Source organism: Salmo salar, chromosome 07 (genome assembly GCF_965601325.2).
Source record: "Salmo salar chromosome 07, fSalSal1, whole genome shotgun sequence".
Taxonomy (NCBI): domain Eukaryota; kingdom Metazoa; phylum Chordata; class Actinopteri; order Salmoniformes; family Salmonidae; genus Salmo; species Salmo salar.
In genome coordinates this window covers 42,020,778-42,030,595 of record NC_138297.1, presented here as the reverse complement: position 1 = coordinate 42,030,595, position 9,818 = coordinate 42,020,778, and positions in this window count along the sequence as shown.

The window sequence follows — 9,818 nt, the reverse complement described above, 5'->3', positions numbered from 1 at the left end:
AGAGAGTGACACACACTGACAAACACTATCTTGTGTGTGATCATGTGCGGTATCAGCGCCTAAATAAGTCGAGGTGGAATCCTCTGTGTACACACTACATCACAGCAGGTTGTCACATTGTGTCAGTGTCGTGTCAGCGCCGTGTCAGCATTGTGCATCTGCTGCAGTCACATCTCAGAAGACACGGGAAATGTCTCTATTGACTTCATCTGTTTGTTTGGCAGCCTGCCTGATTGCTGGAGTAGAAAGGATCCAGACAAAGCCAGTCAGTAATCCCTATTCACTGAGTCCACTGTCCAAAACACATTACTTTACAGTGCAAAAAATGAAGCAAAACTATCTGTCACCACCGCCGCTACTTTAGTGATAAAAGGCCATCCGGTGTTATAATGTTGTAAACATTGCAACATACATACTGTGCAGCCCAGGCACACTGTTTAGAGAAAGTTATAGAGTCCTGATATAGAAATGCAGTACCAGTCAAAAGTTTGGACACACCTACTCATTCCAGTTTTTTTTATTTGTACTATTTTCTATATTGTAGTGTAAGACATCAAAACTATGAAATCACACACATGGAATCATGTAGTAACCAAAAAAGTGTTAAACAAATCAAAATAGAATTTTATATTTGAGATTCTTCAAAGTAGCCACTTTGCCTTGATGACAGCTTTGCAGACTCTTGGCATTCTCTCAACCAGTTTCATGAGGTAGTCACCTGGAATCCATTTCAATTAACAGGTGTGCCTTGTTAAAAGTTAATTTATGAAATCTCTTTCCTTCTTAATGCGTTTGAGCCAATCAGTTGTGTTGTGACAAGGTAGGGGTGGTACAGAAGATATCCCTATTTGGTTAAAAAACAAAGTCCATATTATGGCAAGAACAGCTCAAATAAGCAAAGAGAAATGACAGTCCATCATTACTGTAAGACATGAAGGTCAGTCAATACGGAAAATGTGAAGAACTTTGAAAGTTTCTTCAAGTGCAGTCGCAAAAACCATCAAGCGCTGTGTTGAAACTGGCTCTCATGAAGACCGCCATAGGAAAGAAGATCCAGAGTTACTGTACCTCTGCTGCAGAGGATAAGTTCATTAAAGTTAACTGCACCTCAGAGTGCTGCCCAAATATTCCCCCACTCTATTCCCACTCTTCCCCCCTGGCGCTCGAGGGCGATAGGCTGCCCTGCATTATGTACTCCTGCCACCATCATTACGCACACCTGCCTTACCTGTTTATTACCTCCCCTATATTTGTCAGTTTCCCAGCTCAGTTCCCAGCTGCTGCATTGATTGTCGTCTGTCTTTGTGTTTCCCAGTTCTGACGCTGTTCCTGTCCTGTTGCATTCCGTTCCAAATTAAATGTCAACTCCCCGTACCTGCTTCTCTTCTGCAGCGTCGTTCCTTACAGAATGCAGCAGCCATCAAATGAAGCATCGGAGAGTGCTGGTGGTTCGGTTGGTGGTGACGTCGGGTCCGGGGGTTGCCGCCGATGGAACCGGGGGTACCTTAGCTGAATCGTCCGGCTTCCATGTCCCAGCCAGCTCGAGAGGTTTCCTTGCCCCGGTTGGCTCGGAAGGCGCCCATCCCACTTCAGGCCTCAGCCGGATCATCAGGTTTTTATGCCCGCCAGCTTGTCAGGCTGCTACACTTCAACTGGATCCTTGGGCTACCACTCCTCAGCGGGATCGACAGGCTTTCACGCCTCAGTCAGATTGTCAGGCTCCTATGCCTCAGCCGGTTCACTGGGATTTTACGCCCAGCCGGCTTGTCCAGAGCCTGTGACTTGGCAGACCCCTCAGGCTTGCCCAGGTGGGATGGTGGGTGGCGCCCCTGGGGGGGGGTACTGTCACGCCTGCTCCCGCTCTTCCCCCCTGGCGCTCGAGGGTGCCAGGCTGCCCTGCATTATGCACTCCTGCCACCATCATTACGCACAGCTGCCTTCCTTTGTCACGTACATCAGCGATATTGAACTCACCTGGACTCAATCACCCATTCATTACCTCCCCTATGTTTGTTTCCCAGCTCTGTTCCCCGCTGCTGTATTGATTTGTCTATGGGTTTCCCAGTTCTGACGCTGTTCCTGTCCTGTTGCATGTCCGTTCCAAATTAAATGTACCTGCTTCTCTTCTGCAGCGTCGTTCCTTACAAAATAAATGCTTCACAGAGTTTAAGTAACACACGCATCTCAAGATCAACTGTTCAGAGGAGACTGCATGAATCAGGCATTCATGGTCGAATTGCTGCAAAGAAACCACTACTAAAGGACACCAATAATAAGAAGAGACTTGCTTGGGCCAAGAAACACGAGCAACGGACATTAGACCGGTGGAAATCTGTCCTTTGGTCTGATGAGTCCAAATTTGAGATTCTTGGTTCCAACCACTGTGTCTTTGTGGGATGCAGAGTAGGTGAACGGATGATCTCCGCATGTGTGGTTCCCACCGTGAAGCATGGAGGAGGAGGTGTGATGGTGTGGGTGCTTTGCTGGTTACACTGTCAGTGATTTATTTCAAATTCAAGGCACATTTAACCAGCATTTTGCAGCGATACACCATCCCATCTGGTTTGCACTTAGTGGGACTATCATTTGTTTTTCAAGATTGTGCAAAGCTGTCACCAAGGCAATGGGTGGCGACTTTGAAGAATCTAAAATCTAAAATATATTGTGATTTGTTTAACACTTTTTTGGTTACTACATGATTCCATATGTGTTATTTCATAGTTGTGATGTCTTCACTATTATTCAACAATGCAGGAAATAGTACAAATTAAGAAAAAGTCTTGAATGATAAGGTGTGGCCAAACTTTTGACTGGTACTATATGTATACATTGTATTTGCCACAGAGGCCCACTCTCTCTGAGAGTCAAGGCACGTGCTTTGCAACGTGTTCCTAACTGATAATCAATGACTATACAAGCCAAATGAGAAAAGTGTCACTTAATTACAGTAGGCTATGTGGGTGCCCCCAGGTAAGAACAAACTGTTCAAAGCTAGGGGATGGAAATATGTCAGTGGTATTCAGATCTGGGCCTCATGCTGTTTTATTCTCTTCCTGGAAGTTCATGATTGGTTGATTAATGGATTAATGTCATTGATTGCCCAGAAAGTCCACTCATTCTCAGCTCTGAATCAGTCCCTGATTAGAGGGAAAGAAAGGAGACCCTGCAGTGCTGAGGAGAACTTCAAGGCCCAGAGTTGAATAGCCCTAAACTAGGACCTGCTGATGTACTTATAGTTAACTAAGAGGTACACCATGGTCCTTATGCATCGCTCTCACCAGCGGCCTGTGGTGGAAGCATTTGGTTTTTGTTATGGAATTAAAGTTTCACACCAAACGGCGTAAAAGAAAAGCAGTAGAACTGGAAACCTGTAATTATGCCTAATGAGCTTATTCTTCGGCGCTGTGATTGGAATAGAAATGTGAAACTTACCGACGGACCCGGGTCCTCGTCTTGACTTTAATGGCCAAGCGAAATGAGAAGGTGACACTTTGAACCACAACACCACGGCACAGCCACAATACACACCCGTAACTGATCAAACCTTCAAAGAAACTCACAAGGAAGTCAATGGCTAGAATGAGAGGAACTTAATACGTCGAGCTTTGATGCTAACAGAGGAAAAAATGCCAGCCATCCACAGACCAAGCTGACCGTGATATTGGGTGACCCTTGACACCCTGCATGATTAACAGCATTATGGTCATTTCTGACGGCTTTTGAAATACTCTCTGATCAACACTCTGCAACCTTTTATTGGTCTCGCTGTCAGACACTGAGACAGACTTTGTTTTCACAGAGCAAGCCTAGTCTGGAGCTGTCTGCTTGAAACAAATATGACATGAATAGACATGAGACTCATAAAAAAAAAAAAAAGGTTTCCTGGTGATCAGCACTGTTGGGTCATTTCTGTAATTGATTGGTGATTCAAATGCAAACAAACACCAGCTGCCTCAAGCCGAAGGAAGAGAAGAAGAAGAAGAAGTGAGTAGCTGAGTAATATTGCTCCTCCGCTTGCCTTGTACACATCTGGACTCAAACTTTGGAATGAGTGAAGAATGCACGTAATCAGTAGCAAATGTTCACACCGGGTCAGACTAGCCATGAGTTCATGAATATGTATCCCTCGCTCCAATAAAAAAACTAAAGAATGGCCCTTGGTCTGAGCAAAAGAGAAGTTGATGGAAAACCAATGTTTAAAAAACAAAAGACAGCTCGGCAGGTTTTCATGATGATAACTAAGGCCAGACAACTCAGAGTCCACATGTACAGCAGCAGGACAACGTGACAGTTAGGCTGTAACAATATGGCTGACAGCTCCTGATGATGGGATCCAAAGATCAAAGTTGAGGCCCATCTGCTGCTAATTTAACCTTGTTGACATTCTACCCCAAGCCACAGATACATGTGTCATATAATCCAATCCATCGCAGTCCTGCACTAATTTTCTGCTGTTGATACAGATGAGCAGAGAGTAAGAGTGAATAAGGAGTTAATCTGAGTCAGAATTAGTTAGTTTTAAATGTGGAACTGGACCCCCTGGCCCTGGGGATCATTGCAACACTCATCAGCACCCCCAAACCCACGTACACACACACACAAGCACACGCACGCATGCACATGTACACTCACACACACAAACGCGCACACGCACACACACACACTCAACCAACCCCCCCTAACCCGTACCACCAGCAGCCTGTAGCTCTCATGCCAGTTTCTCCACTTTCACAGCTGCAGCAGAGTTATAGTACGTGAGACCAACAACATGTCAAATGACACCACAGTAAGAGAGGAATGTGTGACTACATGCTAAATACATGTCATTCTAGGTTACGGAAAGTTTGACACGTGAGGGGTTGTGTTGCTAATTCCCTTCGTGTTAACATTCTTTGATAAGCTACAGACTGCATGTTGATGTGGACAGTGAGTCACAGCTGATGCGGTACGTGATGAAGGTACAGTACATGTAGTCTATGTTCGGTATGAGTGTTACGATGCAAACTAAAGATATGTAAAAACTCTTCTCTGCTTTGTTAATATAAAATATAGGATTTGTTAACTTAAAGGGGCAATCTGCAATTCAAACAATAACAAAGCTACCTCTCCACCACTGTTTTGGTAAAGGGATGAGTGTCACGTCCTGACCATAGAAAGCTTTTATTTTTCTATGGTAGAGTAGGTCAGGGCGTGACAGGGGGTTTTGTCTAGTTTATTTATTTCTATGTTGGGTTCTAGTTTTTGTATTTCTATGTTGTTGTTTTTTGGGATAATCTCCAATTATAGGCAGCTGGTCATCGTTGTCTCTAATTGGGGATCATATTTAAGTTGTTGTTTTTCCCACTAGGTTTTGTGGGAGATTATTTTGAGTAAGTGTATGTTGCACCTCTTCGTCACGGTTTGTTGTTTTGTTTATTTGTATGTCTTGCATAGTTTCACAGTTATAATAAAATGTGGAACGATATACACGCTGCGCCTTGGTCCACTTCATACGACAATGAGGGATGGGGCTAAGGAGATGTAAACACTTTCAAATTAATTGATAGAGCTACGGATGCAAGGATTGACCATCCATGATATCAAACTTATAGTTTGAACTATGTTTTGAGGCTATACGTTTACAATTACTGTATATTATTTACAAACAATGGAGTAAAACAAGCTTATATTTTGGGTTCTGATGGGGTATAACAGTTGAACTAAGCTCATTAGGCATTCATAAGTTATATTTTTCAAGAATCAGTGGGTTTATATTAAAAAAAAGTCAAAAAATCATGTAGCAATCACAGATTGTCCCTTTAAAGTTTTGAGCAGTTTTTTTTGCATTTCTTGTCCTTGGCTGGATCTGAATTACTTTGTTTTGAAAGCTGAACACCATCACAATATTTGGATCTTTCTGATTCATCAGAGCTGTATCATTAGCATAAACCTAAGCCAAAGATATACAGTGGAGACACTGGCTAAAAAATCACAGTAGGTTACTTATTTGGGAAGGCGTGACGCCACACAGCCTGTGTGTCCAGCTTTGAGCCGTCTCACACAGTGCCAAACACATACCCCAGAGTCCTGTTAGTGTACCCCCCTGAGTGCAGCAGGGCAAGACTAGAGGCATATCACACACACACACGCATTCGTGCACACACACATACACAACGCTGTGAAGCCGCCATAATATTCCACAAAACTACAATTTTGCCTATTTTTGATTAATTGAATGGCCCTGCATAAGCCTCAGATTAGACTTTGACATATATTATAATTAAATAAGGCAAATCTGGAAGTGAAGGAATATCACATTTTTAATAAATGTGGGTTTTAATTTACCTCATGTGGAGGACTGTGGTCACCTGCAAAGAAGCCAATCCACAGTGTCTAGGTTTGGCTGGCTGTGCAGATATAAAATAAACCCAATGCAATTTGTATGGAACAGCAGTCAAATATTTATCCAGTTGATGAGGTCTGGCTCTGTGTGCGGCTCTGACAATAATTAAAGACAAACCAAGCTAAAGGCGAGACACAATGACATCAATGTTGAAATGGTGTAACATCCAGATGGCTTGGTACGAATAGCTGGCACAATAGTGGACAGTGTAACAGTATTAGGGGGATTTTAATTAGCTATCTCCTGTTTAGACTGTGAGATGTGTTCTGACGAGACAATTTAAGTGCCCGGATGGCTGTTTACCTTGATTGTAGAATCAGGTCAAGCACTTTGTTTAGACTAGAATCCTAAAATCCCAAATAAACATTGAAGCACCTAGGTTCATCCAAATTCCCCAACCATGTCTTTCCTTCTCAACTCATTATCGGCCATTACTATGCACGCCAGTCAAATAGACCTTGCCCTAGCTTGTCATTGAAAAATATCAACTGACTTTGATGTACAGTGCTGTATGTTATTGACAAACAGGTAGAATGGGTATTGTTAGTATAGTAAGGGGTGGCCTGTTGAGAAGGCATTGGTCTCACTGACATGGGATCACAGTCCGAGGTATGTGTCCGATGAGCACCACTCAGCACCCTCTGGGAAGAATAAGAGGAGCGCACCTAAAAATCAATAAAGTACTGGAGCTCTATGTGCTCTCCTTCATCGAGTAGAAATGTATGTGTATGTTTGTGTGTGTGTTCTCTCTCTGTGGATCATAGAGGACCCTGCTCCCAACATAGACTGACAACTCAGTTAAAGGGGAAATCTTTATACCATTCAAAGCCGTCAGGCCCAGTGTTGTGATTATATGTGTATTTGTGAGTATGTATTTTTTATGTGTGCTTGCGTGCGCTTGAGTGTGTGCCTGTGCCACCTCACGTAAAATACAAGCCTGAGTTGGCCTGTATCCATTCAGAATGGGATGATGCTATTTTTTTATTTTCATACAGTCAAACATGCCTTTTCAAATGTCAAATCTAAGCCAAGGACTCACAGAATTAATGTGAAGGTTGTGAGATGTGGAAGGAAAAAAAGGCAGGACGGGAGAAAGAGGGGATTTCACAAATCTCAGATCAAAGATGTCTAATTATGTAAATCAAGAATTCTCCAAATGTCAGCATTACTAAAGAGGATTAGGATTTGAGAAGGTAAACGATAAATCACCAATCAGCTTGCCAAATCAATACAATAAATATGATATTAACCATAATTAAAAAATATACTTTGAGGTTTAATCATACATACGTATTGAGCGCGAACTGAAAAATGTATTAATATTAAGGGAACAACTCAATAAAGTAAATATGATCCTCGGCTGATTCAGCAAAAATATGTTTTTTGCTAATTACAGTACCTTTGCTCACGTGTTCCTAGAAATGGAAGGACGTTAAACAGAACAGAACTGAAAAACAATCTGGACAAATCTTATCAGAAGGTAGAGGAGGCTCTTTGGAAAACATCCTCAATGACCACAATGCTGCAGCCATTCACACAGCTCAGGGAGCAGAGTCTGTTCCAGGTTGTGTCTGAAATGGAATCCTACTCCCTATATCAGGGATGGGCAACTCCAGTCCTCGGGGGCCTGATTGGTGTCACACCTCTCCCCGTCCCTAGCAAACACAGCTCATTAAACTAATTGCATTCTAAACGGAATATCACGATTAGTTGATTATTGGTGTCAGGTGTGGTAACTGGGGCTGGGCCAAAAGTGTGACACAAATTAGGCCCCCCGAATACTGGAGTTTCCCATCAATGCCCTTTTTAGTGCACTACTTTTCAAAAGTTCCAGCTCTGTTTCTGTTTGGCATTTATCGCCTGCCAGTGTCATGGCGACAGAGGAATGTAGATGTTGCTATCCTGTGCTCCAGTAAAATAATCTGGTTCCAGATCTGTTTGTGCTGTTTTGTCAACTCTTATGGTCAGACAGCACAAACAGATCTGGGACCAGGCTGGGGAGCCAACATGGTGACCTGTTCTCACCTTGTCACGTACTGTAGCTACTGTACTGTACACTAACACTACAACAGCTCAGTCTCACCAAGAGGACATTCATCACGGGCAGCACTCTAAGACGACACTGTGTCCCACAAACTAATACCTATTCAACGTTTACAGTTTTAAACCCCTTTGATATTTTGATGTTTGACTTTGGAGCCAATAGCTTTTTTTTTTTAAATGATTATCATAATAACCCCCTATGAAATTTGGATTTGAGAGCCTTGCATTTTAAAACGAACAACAACAACCTTAATTCACCAGGCGATGAATGCAGCATTACCTGTCTGAGACCCCCTGTGGTTTCCAGTTAAATGAAGATTAGATCCGATTAATTATATCTCCCTATGTGGCTAACCTGGGAGGGTTTGCTTCAGCATCCTGATGAGTCTGTGTGTGTGTGCGCGTGTGTTATGTGTGTTATGACGCTGTTTCATATTAGAGGAGATAAGACAACCCATCGATAAGAGACTTAATTACAGTCAATATAAAACACATTTAACTCACAAATTACAATTCAATATGTTCTTACTATAGCTTTGCATTAGAAATGGTTGTTTTGCTATTTGCTTTGGTGAAGCTCCTTTGTGATTCCTTACTGCCCATTGCATCAAGTGTTCGTGGCGTTATTGGATAGGCCAGTCACCTAGTCATCTTCTGTCTGCTGTCTACGGTGTCACTCACAACCCCATTGAACACACTGGGATGAACTTGAGACAGAACAAAACATTAAGTATTACACTCCATTTGCATATCATTAGGAAGATGGGAGGCCACCACCCCTATGGGTTACTCCCTTGTAAAAATATTTAAATATATAAATATCATGAATATATTAATTGATCTTGCCCTCATATCATCTCTAAAAGCAAGCAGGCCTCTCGTCTATAGTGCAAGGCCGCCTTGTTTCTCTGGGGAGAGGACTCGCATGACACATAGAGACAGAAACACACAAATAACACACAGACACAGAAACAAACAGACGCAGGCATGAACAGATGCAGACGCGCACACGCACGCGCACAGTTCTGTGTCTATCTGACTTTTCATTTTTCACAGTTCAACGAAAAGAGCAATTACATCAGCGTCTGCAGGCCTGAAGATGTGAGCGTCGCTGTGGGCCAACACCTGGCCGCGTTTAGTGGTGCAGGAGCCGCGCTGCAGCCAGATGTGAGCTGCGGGTCTGGGGCACACGAAGCCTGTGATCCAGCCCTGACAATGACCCCTGGGTCCGAGCGGCGAGAGGAACCAGTGAAACCCTGAAAACACTTCCATCACAACCAGTTAATATTATTATCCTTCATGAACGTAGAGTCCAACCATCAGTGTTTAAGACTTCAACCATCCGTCAGCTATCCATTTAGCATGTGTCCGTATTTTCGTATTGAATCAGTGA